Source organism: Mauremys mutica, chromosome 5 (genome assembly GCF_020497125.1).
Source record: "Mauremys mutica isolate MM-2020 ecotype Southern chromosome 5, ASM2049712v1, whole genome shotgun sequence".
NCBI lineage: Eukaryota > Metazoa > Chordata > Testudines > Geoemydidae > Mauremys > Mauremys mutica.
In genome coordinates, this window is record NC_059076.1 from 80,250,336 (window position 1) to 80,263,100 (window position 12,765).

Sequence of the window (12,765 nt, forward strand, 5' to 3'; positions counted from 1 at the left end):
CCACAGTCAGCTGCTGAGAAATCGGGCGAGGAGGCTCCGGCAGCGCGGTGAGGACAGGAAGTCACAGAGTGGCGCAGACCTCTCACAAAGCAGGGTACGCCGCGCAGTGGAGATCATGGTGGCAATGGGTCAAGTTCATGGTGTGGAACGGTGATTCTGGGCCCGGGAAACAAGCACGGACTGGTGGGACCGCATAGTGCTGCAGGTCTGGGATGAATCACAGTGGCTGCGAAACTTCAGGATGCGTAAGGGCACTTTCCTTGAACTCTGTGACTTGCTGTCCCCTGCCCTGAAGCGCCAGGACACCCGGATGCGAGCAGCCCTGACTGTGCAGAAGCGAGTGGCCTTAGCCCTCTGGAAACTTGCAACGCCAGACAGCTACCGGTCAGTAGCGAACCACTTTGGCGTGGGCAAATCTACCGTAGGGCTTGCTGTGATTCAAGTAGCCCACGCAATCGTTGAGCAACTGCTCTCAAAGGTAGTGACTCTAGGAAACGTCCAGGTCGTCATAGATGGCTTCGGCGCGATGGGATTCCCAAACTGCGGTGGGGCTATAGATGGGACTCACATCCCTATCCTGGCACCAGCCCACCAGGCCAGCCAGTACATTAACCGAAAGGGCTACTTTTCTATGGTGCTGCAAGCACTGGTGGACCATAGGGGACGTTTTACCAACATCTACGTCGGGTGGCCGGGCAAGGTTCATGACGCGCGTGTGTTCAGGAACTCTGGTCTGTTTAAACGCCTCCAGGCAGGTAGTTTCTTCCCAGACCACAAAATAACGGTTGGGGATGTGCAGATGCCTACAGTGATCCTCGGGGACCCAGCCTACCCGCTAATGCCCTGGCTCATGAAGCCCTATACAGGCGCCTTGGACAGTGAGAAGGAACTCTTCAACTACCGGCTGAGCAAGTGCAGAATGGTGGTGGAGTGTGCTTTCGGACGTCTCAAGGGGAGATGGCGGAGCTTACTGACTCGCTCGGACCTCAGCGAAAAAAATATCCCCGTTGTTATTGCTGCTTGCTGTGTGCTCCACAATCTCTGTGAGAGCAAAGGGGAGGCCTTTATGGCGTGATGGGAGGTTGAGGCAAATCGCCTGGCTGCTGATTACGCTCAGCCAGACAGCCGTGCCGATAGAAGATCCCAGCGGGAAGCGCTGTGCATCCGGGAGGCTTTGAAAGCTAGGTTCCTCGGAGAGCAGGGTAACCTATGACTCTCCAGTTGATTTACAGAGAAGCTGAACCTGAGCCTGTTTCAGTGACTGTTGACTTCGATCTGCGGTTACATACCCCGTTCTCCAGGTTTCCCCCCTTCCAACACACGTTTTAAAATAAATTTAATGGAACACTGATTATTAACAAAGTTTTCTTTAATTATGAATTCCTGTTCAAGGGTTGAAACATGGACGCAGACTGTGGTGGGTACGGTGTGCACTGATGTACAGACCGCTTCTACACTAGAGGAATGACAGGCTCCTGCTCCTACAGCGGTCTCTGGGGGGAGGACGGTTGCAGGTGGGTGTGCAGGAAGGGGTGGGTTTGCAGGAAGGGGTGAGGGGTGCCGTCTTTGGGACGGAGTTTGGATGCAGGCTCTGGGCTGGGGGTTGGGGCGTAGGAAGGGGTGAGGGGTGTGTGGGAAGGGTGAGTATGTGTCCGTGGATGAGGGCTCTTGCTGGGGCTCAGGGCATCGGAGAGGCTCGTGGCTAGGGTGGAAGGGCATGGTAAGGGCAGCCTGCCTTGCCATTTGTGGATGGCAGGCGCTAGGACCCTGGGGCAGCATACACCTCACAGACTGACCCGGGGCAGCATGCACCTCACAGACTGACCCTGGTGCCTAGTGACTGCAGTCTGTGTGTGTCCTGCTGTTGATCCTGCCCCCAAGTCTGTACCCTGGTAATGGAGGCTGTCCTATGCAATTAAAAAACCCCTCCCCCCCCTTCACACAAAGTCTTCTGACAAGGAAAAGTGACGGAAACAGTGAATAACAACAAACTACTCTTCATACTCAACTACACAGTGGGGGGATGAAACTTGGATTTGGGACTGGGTGATCCAGGAAGGGAAGCACTTCTCAAAATTTATGGCATGAGAGCTGTTTGGTACATGAGCGCTCTGCTGGGGTGGAGTGACAGTTTTCACGGCCCCTAGCACCCCTCCTTCTTGTGATTTTGGGTGAGGGGGGGACAGGACTTTGTGGCGGGGGAGGGCGGTTGCAGATACAGTTCAGGGGGGCTCTCTGCTCCTGCCTGCGGTCCTGCAGAACATCTACAAGGCGCCGGAGCGTGTCCGTTTGCTCCCTCATTAGCCCAAGCAGCGTTTGAGTCGCCTGCTGGTCTTCCTGCCGCCACCTGTCCTCCCGTTCGCTGTGTGAGCGCTGGTGCTGATATAGGGTCTCCCTCCACTGTCTCTGCTCTGCCGCCTCGGCTCTGGAGCAGGCCATCAGTTCCGAGAACATGTCGTCCCTAGTCTTTTTCTTTCGCCGCCTAATCTGCGCCAGCCTCTGTGAGGGGGATGCCGGGGCAGTTCGTGAAAGAGCCGCAGCTGTGTGATGGGAAAAAGGAAGTGATTTCCTTGAAAAGATACATGTTTGCGAACACTGAACACAGTCTACTCAGTTTCTGTGAACAAGACCATACAGGGCACCTAGTCTCATGAGCTCTCAGGACAAGTTCGAGATTTCGGAATACGCTTTCATTGGCTGCGGTCTTGCACAGGAGATCGGACAAGTGGGGCGGTACAGCTGAATCCGTGTAGCAGCCAGGCCTGGTAAGCACTACACTATAGGCTGCTTAACAGTTAATGGATAGCTGTGCCCTCCCGCTGAAGGCAATCTGGAAAGCATAAAGTCTGATCCTGTTCCAGCCCCTCGCGGCTGTGCCCGGGAAAGATCACTGTATGCTTTTCCTCTGCGGCCTCCAACACGTGGCTGTTAAACGAAGGTCATTGCTATGCAAAGTAAAAGTCAAGCATTCACAATAGTAACAGTACACTAATTGCCCTAATTAGATGCAGCAGTCGCCGAACGAGATTACCCTGAGGCGGGTCACTCGGAGAGAGAGAGAGAGGATGCTGTGAGAATCCCTGCACAGACCAGGACCGTATGCTGCCATGCTGGTCGAGGCAATGATTCCGCTGTACGTTAGGATGGCCTGGCGTGGAAGTGTGTGCTTCCACGGAGCACCAAATAAGGCACCTCTCCCCAGGAACCTCCTGCGGAGACTTTTCGAGCTCCTCTACGAGAGCTTCGTGGAAGTGTCCCAAGAGGATTTCTGTTCCATCCCTATATGTGTGGACCTTCTTTTTATATAGTTTTATATGGAAAAGTTTTTATATAGTTTTTATATAGTTTTTATTCCTATTTTTTAAAAAATAAATGTTTCCATGTTTATAGCACTTACCGACTGATCCTTCCCCTGATTCTGAGTCCGGGTTAACGGCGGGGGAGGGTTGGTAGGGGATCTCTGTGAGGGTGATGAAGAGATCCTGGCTGTCGGGGAAAGCAGTATTGTAAGTGCTGTCGCCTGCGTCGTCCTCCACAAACCCTTCCTCATCTTCCCCATCGGCGAACATCGCCGAGAAACTGCCCGTCGACACTATCCCATCCTCAGAGTCCACGGTCACTGGTGGGGCAGTGGTGGCAGACCCACCTAGAATGGCATGCAGTGCCTAGTAGAAGCGGCATGTCTGGGGCTGGGCTCCGGAGCGTCCGTTTGCCGCTCTGACTTTTTGGTAGCCTTGTCTCAGGTCCTTGATTTTCACGCGGCACTGCATTGTATCCCGGCTGTATCCTCTGAGTGCCATGGCTTTGGAGACCTTCTCGTAGGTCTTTGCATTCCGTTGTTGGAGCGCAGCTCCGAAAGCACAGACTCATCGCCCCACACAGCGATCAAATCCAGGACTTCCCGGTCTGTCCATGCTGGGGACCTCTTTCTATTCTGGGATTGCATGGACTCCTCTGCTGGAGAGCTCTGCATCGTTGCAGGTGCTGCTGAGCTCGCCCCGATGTCCAACCAGGACATCAGATTCAAAGTGCCCAGACAGGAAAAGGAATTCAAATTTTCCCGGGTCGTTTCCTGTGTGGCTGGTCAGAGAATCCAAGCTTGGACTGCTGTCCAGAGCGTCAACAGAGTGGTGCACTGTGGGATAGCTCCTGGAGCTACTAAGTTCGATTTGCATCCACACATAGCCTAATTCGAGATAGCCATGTCGAATTTAGCGCTACTCCCCTCGTCGGGGTGGAGTACCGAATTCGAACTAAAGAGCCCTCTAGGTCGAATTAAACGGCTTCCTGGTGTGGACGGTTGAGCGGTTAATTCGAATTAACGCTGCTAAATTCGATTTAAAGTCCTAGTGTAGACCAGGCCTTAGAGTCCTTGTTCTCAGTGGGCCCTCTTTCCAGCAGGTTTTTTTTTCCTTCCCCTTTCCTATTATTCAGCCTACCAACAGTAAGAGCACTGTAGAACACAACTTCAGCTGAACAGGGAATAGAATTCCTGACTTCTTAATGTTACCACTGTTTGAAGCAGGGCCAAGTGTTTTAGCCTCATCCCTCTCTGATGCAGTTCAGGTCTGGAGGACTTCTCTTCAACTCCTGCAATAGAGAAGTTTGTATTTCAGTGGCGGAGGAAGAAAAACTAAGTGTTTCAGTTCCTTGCTACCCTCCCCCCCCGCCCTTCCCTTCTTTGGCAGAAGTTTGTTACTCTTTGTTGTTTCCTATCAGTGCTGTATTGGTGGAACACTGGGCACTCAACAGTAGAAAAGCAAAATTAGTCATTTCATTTTCTCTCAATGAGTAGCTGCTGCCCTTTCTAAATTCACCCTGTGTTTACTTAAGAGTTTTCTGAACTTCAATAGCTTAAATGGATTTGGTGACGACTTTTCATAGTTGTTATGATGGGTTCTGGAGCACGAGAGAGAGAAATCAATTTAGCAAGGCATTTCAGATGTTTGATTTGTATATTTCTGTCTGGATGAGTTTTCAGTAAAGCTTTTTTCAAATACAGTTCTTAGTTTTCTGTGTCTTCTCAGCTGTGGCTGTATGTATGCAGGTGCAAGTTTTTAAAATAGATTGGCCTCTACTGTCTTTCTGTCAGGCTCACAGCAGGTAGTTAGAGAGGCAAGTAGTCAGATCTCAATCTACAATTCATTTTGTGCCTACAAATTTATCCCTTAAACTCCAAAGGGCCCAGCAAACTCAAAGTTGTGTCCTTGGAAGCTCCTGATTCACAGGAAAACTTAACTTCCCTTTGCATTATGTATTTGAGTTTGAATGTCATTCAGCATGGGAAGACATCTAAAGGTTCTGTAGAATGGAAAATGTTAACTTTGACTAAGGTGAGAAATGGCATTTTTATGCAGGAAACTCAAAAGGAGCCATTTGGCCATCACTGTTATCTCTCAAACTGAAGTGAGGAGTTCTCCAAGCAGAACTCAGATCTGTGGCAAGAAGTGAGTGGCAGAAGGTTCCTTCTTCCTCCCAGGGAAGTCTATCCTGCTCTCCTAAAGGCCAGGGTGCACAGGGGAATGAATCCAGCCCTAGAGGTGTGGAAACAGCTATGAATCCTGTGAGATGGGAAGATGGATGAACCTCTTCCCACAGTGAGAACATGAGAGGCAAGGAAGTTAATGTACATGTGGCATTCTGTTCTTTTCTATTCAGGTTCTCATGCTGCACTTTTAATATTGTATCTGAGCAGTTTCCTCGCCCCCACTAAGAACTGACCAGCATTAAAATGGATAGTTTGGAGGTTTTATGTCATTGTGTAGCAGGCCACATCTACTTTAGATAGGTTTCTCTATTATATTTGTGGCCCGCTGCGACTGTGTGGGGAAGCAGAATACAAATGTTGGGCCCTATTGTTATTAGACTTTAATAGTAGTAAGCGACACTTTGGCATTAAATTATTAAAAAGTGGAGTTTTATTATATGTCTATAGTTGTTTAGTGTAATTTTGAGCACTCTGTTGGTTTTGTCACTTTTGTTGCTTTTCAGGACAATTTTATATATATATATATATTTTCACACATATCTAATATTTGTTTTTTTGTTGCATGTGGAATGACTGCAGTTGAAGCTATTGTTCATCAATAAGGCAGGCCCATGTGAAATCCAGAGATTAGCAAAAATAATTTTGCCTGGAAAAGGAACTTTGGAAAATAGAATAGGCTGAATTTTCTTTTTTTTCCCTTCCAACTTGCTATGCAGTCTTATTGCTGTGATGCTGTCAGATATCACAAGCTAAGCATGGTTCAGCAAGGTTGTTACTTGGATAAGAAATATTTCAGGAACAGCAAGGTTCTGCAAGGAGTGATGTTTATGATTCAGGCCCTGATTTAGCAAAGCATTAGAATTAACGGAATATAAGCATGTGTTTAAAGTTCTTTGCAGAGTTGGTGCCTCAGTAGGTGGCACTCTTCCCTCAGAATTACTGAACATCATGGTGTGAGGTGGCACCATACTGCTGAACATATTTTCATTCAGGTGAGACAAATTCAAGTTCCTGGGGCAGACACTGAGCAGGTTTAAATTGTTGTAGCCCCGTTTAAGTCACTAGAGATATGACAATACATACCAGCTGAATTTCTGCCCACTGTGTCTGATGGAAATCACATGGCACTTTTTTTTTTGAGCTTTAATTTTGGATCCTGGCCAAATTCCAATTTAGTCATAAACATTCTGCCACCCTAAGCAACTCCACTACATTTGAAATTGGATATAATATTCTTCCTCACTTCTTGTCCTAAAGTCTTTTTTAATGATAGCACACTCTGTTAACAAGTTTTTCATCAAGGTGAAACATTTCCATTGCTATTGAATTAGTTTCCTGTATATCTTTTACTCATATCTAAAGTGTCGTGTGAATAGACCTGGTAGAGAAATGGTAAACATTTTCACAAAAATTTTGTCTCCTTTTTTTATCAGAAAATTTATAAATCTGAAAAATTTCAAGCAGCTCTAGTTGTGAGGCTTTTCTTATTTTATTGGCAGTAATTTTTTTGGAAGCATTTTTTCTATTTTTATTCATTTAAATTTTCAGTTACAGGAATTTGTGGCGGATCAGACAATAATTTAATGACAGTAGATTTTGAGATTGAATAAATTAAAGCTGTCAATATCAGATGTCAAAATATACATAGTAAATATCCTTAAATTAAACTCTAAGAAGATCTCAAGCAGTATTTTTCTTACTTTGGTATCTGTAAATTTTGATAATTGTCAATGGACATTTTTTTTGGTTGGTGTGTGTAGAGTGAAATTGATGTTTACTGACATTTATTGATAAAAGTCTAATCCTTCCAAGCCTACTTATTTTATGTTTTTAAAGGTCTATGACATACTGAAATGAAAGGGGCTATGTAAATATTGAATAGATATATAAAGGAAATATCTGTTTTATTTATTTGTTGGTGTTTTTTACTTCACCTGTTTTTCATCCAGTGAAGGGAACTACCTTATAGGATTAATTGTGAGGATGAATTAGTTAACATTTACACAGAGCTTTAAAGATGTAAGTATTATTAATACTTGGGTTGCTTCTGGGAATTTTTAGAAAATATTTTGAGTGATAGCTGATAAAATGTTATCTTGTGTGAACATAGAGCTTTCCAAAAAGGCTTGTTTAAAAGTTTTTCACAACAAAACTTATAATTAGGGTTTCTTATTCTCTCTCTCTCTTTGTGTGTGTGTGAAATATACAGTTATATTTAAAATGTTTGTTTTTGAAAGGTTAGTATTTACATGGCACTTTTCTTCTCTTTTTATAGTTCTTAATACAATAAAATGAGATTGTGATATTGTCCATGCATAACCAATAGTTGTGCTTTACATTGAAGTATAATAGAAAATTATTCGTTTATTTCATCCAAGATATTTCCCATCGTTTTATTTAACAATTATGAAATAACATAAGTATTTTGGGAGTTGGCTGCCTTATTTCCTCTTTTATGCATAATTTATTATCGTAAACTTGCATATACATATAAACCTGTCTTAAGAAGCAGCTTAAAATATCTTTATTTTAGCTAGCATAACATGGATCAAAATAGAAGCATTTAGTGCATTGACTTAATATTGAAATATCTCTGGACTGCTTTCCAACTTGGTAAATGCAACCTCTCTGTAAAGTATATGGCATTGTATTGATCCAGGGCCCATTAGTCACATCTAGTCAAATATTTGAATCAATTAACGGTGACATTGAAATCTGCGGCAGGTAGCAAGCATTAGAAAACTTGTGGTTTCCGTCTGGTTTCACACTTTTTGTTTAGTAATTTGATCATGTACATTTCTGTAGTCTTTTGGGATAGTAAAGAGTATTTCCATTTAAAAGTGGTTTGTGAAACATCCATGTTTATTTAGCAAGATAACTCTATTAAGGTATAGTTAAATTAGTTTAACGTATACACTGGAGAAGACAACTCTGCACTTCTGTTTAACATTTTTAATGTAACACTACCACTGAAAAAGTACAAGTAGTAATGCATATTTTAAGAAGCACATATACAATTTATGGTTGAAATTATTTGGAATAAGCAAACTATTGAAGATAATTGTGTTGAATCTTTTACAAATAACTTTTTGTTTTCTCCATAAATAAATAAATAAAAAAATCTATGCCTGACTTACTGAATATTTACATAACATATATTGGTTTAATTTTATCATTCCATATTAATCCATGAATAAGTACATGATTTAACTTTATGGTAAAACTGAAATACTATATTTCAAGCAACTTTGGGGCAATGTGTTTTTTGTCTCTGAGTACCAGAAAGGACTCCCTATGAATGTATAAAAAACAACAGAGAGTCCTGTGGCACCTTTAAGACTGACAGATATATTGGAGCATAAGCTTTCATGGGTGAATACCCACTTCATCAGACGTATGTTTTCACCCACAAAAGCTTATGCTCCAATACTTCTGTCAGTCTTAAAGGTGCTACAGGACTCTCTGTTGCTTTTTACAGATCCAGACTAACATGGCTACCCCTCTGAATGTGTAAACCTCCCTCTTCCTTTCTTCCCTGGGTTACTTGGGAGCAGCCAACACTCATCTGTGTGCTTGGGCACCTGATGTTGTTGACATTAAAGGAGAACCTGAGTATCCCAGTGGTGATGTTGGATAGGTGTGAATTTTCTATCCACCCCTCTGCTGCAGTCCCTTTACTCCTAAAGGAATTTAAACTTGGTGGTGCCTCCACCTGGCTGGCACCTGTACACACTCAATGGTGTCCCTGGTGAACCTCCAGGAAAATAAAAAACTATAATAATAATAATTAATAAATAAATATAATCTGTGGTGCACGGGTCTAACTCAAAAATATCAATTATAAATAATATAAATCCAATATATTTAAATCTGAGTTAACACACCTTTATTTAAAAACTTAAAGAAACAGGGTATAACTGACTAAGATTAAATGTCACCACTAATTTAAATCCACAGGGGACAATTGAATAAAATCAGTTAAAATATAGGATACAATAATAAATTAAATTTATGCAACTGGCATTTATGACTGCCACCATTTACCCCACCCCAGAGTGTACACTCCTCTGGTTTTTAGAGTCCTAGATGCTTGTGTGGGCATGCTTGAAGATCTGAAGCTGGAGACAGCTGTGCATCAGTCTAGCCAAGGCAACAAGCTGCACAACCCCTCTGGAGACTGGAGTTTGCACCACCAAATGTCAGCAGCTTTAGGTCCTGGTTTGATGGGAAGATTGCTCTGCCTCTCCTCAGACTCAGACTCTCTGCTGTGCCCCTTCCCTTGCAAGTAGTTTCCCAAACAAGAGTGGGGGTTACTCACAGTTCCTTCACTGCAGGCCCATCTCAGTCAGCTCTGGGCACAGCAACAGTCTGTCCCCTGGCTCCAGTGAAGCCACCAACCACCTCTGGAGCTCCCTGCTTGATCAAAGCCCCTGCAGGCTCTCAGCAGCAGCTCCTGGCTTCCTAGCAGCAGCTCCTGGTATGGACAGAGCTCCACACTAGCCATCTGGCTCCTCTCCTCCATCCCCTGAAAAATGGACCCTCCCCACCACTTGTCAAGGTGTTACTCCCACTCTGAACTTTAGGGTACAGATGTGGGGACCTGCTTGAGATAACCTCCAAGCTTATTTACCAGCTTAGATCTAGTAGCTGCCACCACCAAATAGTTTAAACCAACGTTTATGGGAGAGTCATTTGGAAACTCTCTTTCCCCCAAATATTTCCCCAGTCTTTATCCCTCTTTTCCTGGCAGGATTGAGACTGATTCACCTTTCACCAATTCCTGGTGAGCCCAGATCCAAAAAACCCTTGGATCTTAAAACAAGGAAAATCAATCAGGTTCTTAAAAGAAGACTTTTAATTAAAGAAAAAGGGTGAAAGAAATACCTCTGTGAGATTAGCATGCAAGCTACTCTCACAGACAACAGATTCAAAACACAGAGAGGATGTCCCTCTGGGCAAAAACTTTAGTTTTGATTCTCCCTCTATGCAAAATGAAGTCACAAAACAAAATAAACATAATCTAATACATTCCTTCTCTAAACACTTACTACTTTTAAGATGGCTGATTCTTGGATCCTTCACTCCGGCACGAACTTTTTCTGAACAGACAAAGACTGATTTTCCTCCTCCCTCTTTGAAAACGTCTTCTCCCCTCATTGGTTCCTCTGGTCAGGTGTCAGCTAGGCTATGTGAACTTCTTAACCCTTTACAGGTAAAAGAGGAATTAACCCTGGACTGTCTGTTTATGACACCACTGATCTTGCATTCCCTGGCAGAGGAAGTCTCTCACTCTTTCCGCAATGCATCATAGGAGTTGTCATCTCTAAGGCTAGATTGCAGCACACAGGATTTCCCTACTGGAACACTCCTAATAAAGTTCAGAGGCCCCTCTAGTAAAAGGGGCCTGCAAATATACTGCATTCTCATATACATAGAGGCTTACCAGAATTGTTTAATAACCTTTAAAACATCCAGCACCATTCTTGTTTTCCAGTTTCTTACTTATGCAATGGCAGATGGCCGAGATTCAGTAAAAATTCTTAGGCACTTCTATGGGTAAATTATGGGAAAACCACTCAAGGCCATGCAGTCTCCTCTCTTTCCTCCTCCCCCCCACCCAAAAAAATAAAGTTGTCAGAGGGATTTCAGAAAGACTGAAGATGTTTATAATGGTACCCTGTGTCCATTGATAAGTGTACGCTCTGTTGTAAAGGTTTTTTCTTCTTTTTCAATTTATTTCATTTATAATTGTCAAATCCAAATGGAAAGAAAAAGAATTAATTACTTACAAAGTTTATCAAATGAAATAATTGTACCATAGATGAAATTAGAAATTATGGGCGAAATTCTGGCTCAATTGAAGTCAATGGCCAAAACTCCCATTGCCTTCAGTGGGGCCAAGATTTCACCCTACATGGTTTTAAAAAAGGGGAAGGGGCAGAAGTTTGAGTATTATACAATATTATATCCTTGCAGTGACCTTCATGTGAAAAATCCCAGATAGGTTGTGGGTGTGGGGGCATCGAGAGATAGCTGGGGCATTTGTACTTTCCCCAGAGCTCCCTCTTTTTTCATGGCAGAATCTCTCTCTCAGGAGCTGTGATCCCTATGGGCTCCCTGCTGACAGCTGCACTGAAACCTGCTACATTGAAAGCTTATGCTGAAATAAATTTGTTAGTCTCTAAGGTGCCACAAGTACTCCTGTTCTTTTTGCGGATACAGACTAACATGGCTGCTACTCTGAAACCTGTCATTGATGCTGTGATTTCCACTTTATGGAAGAGAAATGTAGGAAATTCCCAGCAGTTTGATGTAGCTGATATCCCTGGTCTGTAGGAGTGCTTACAGAGCATCTGGGCAGAGGGAGGGCCTGGGAAGACTCCTTCCCTTAGCCCTCTTCTGGAAGCCCCTCTTCTGCAAGCTCTACTACTTGACCCTTGTAAAGGTTTTGTCCCATGAATTGTATGTACAGGTCTTTTCATGCTATTGTTAGTGAATACTTCATTTGTTAGGCATGTATTTTAATATATCTGTGTTCATAAATTATAAATCTTACAGTGACCTCTATTAACCATTTGTACAGAAAAATAATATTGCCCTATTAAAGTTCTGTTGTCCATGTGTTTATAAAAGGTACCTCTCTGAGATCTCATGGAAACAAAGTAGTAGTTATAAAATGTGTAATCAATGTGAAATTATTCAAATAATCTACACAGGATCATTCATCTTTTTACTCTTTGTGTTTTCTTTCTGTCAAGTGAGAACACAAGTAATAAGATAGAGGCAACATGCATGCATGCTTAGTCAGTAAACATCAGCTTCCAGCCTGGGGTCTGTTGTGATAACGAAAAGCAACAGAACAAATACAGTAGTTAGATTACAGGACATGGAGTCAGGTCTCCTGGATCCTATTTCCGCATCCCCCCTGTTTTGCTTTGTGACTATGAATAAGACACAAACTGCTTGTGCCTTAACCCACCTACAACATGCCTACAACAGCAAGATTTTTAAAGAGCTTTGAGATCCTTGGAAGAAAGATACTACATCAATGTGAAATGTTATAATTATAATACCTTCATTTTTGAGAAATGGCACTCTGGATTGCTTAAAGTGCCTTGATATAAGTGATTTTTTAAAAATAAATTGGCCAATTAATTTTACCTAGGGACAGAACCAAACAATTTATGTCCACTATATTTGGGATATAGTTTAGTCATTAACTGTAAAAGGAGCCTCTCTTCCATTACAACTGTCACTCAGAAAACATAAACCAGTGT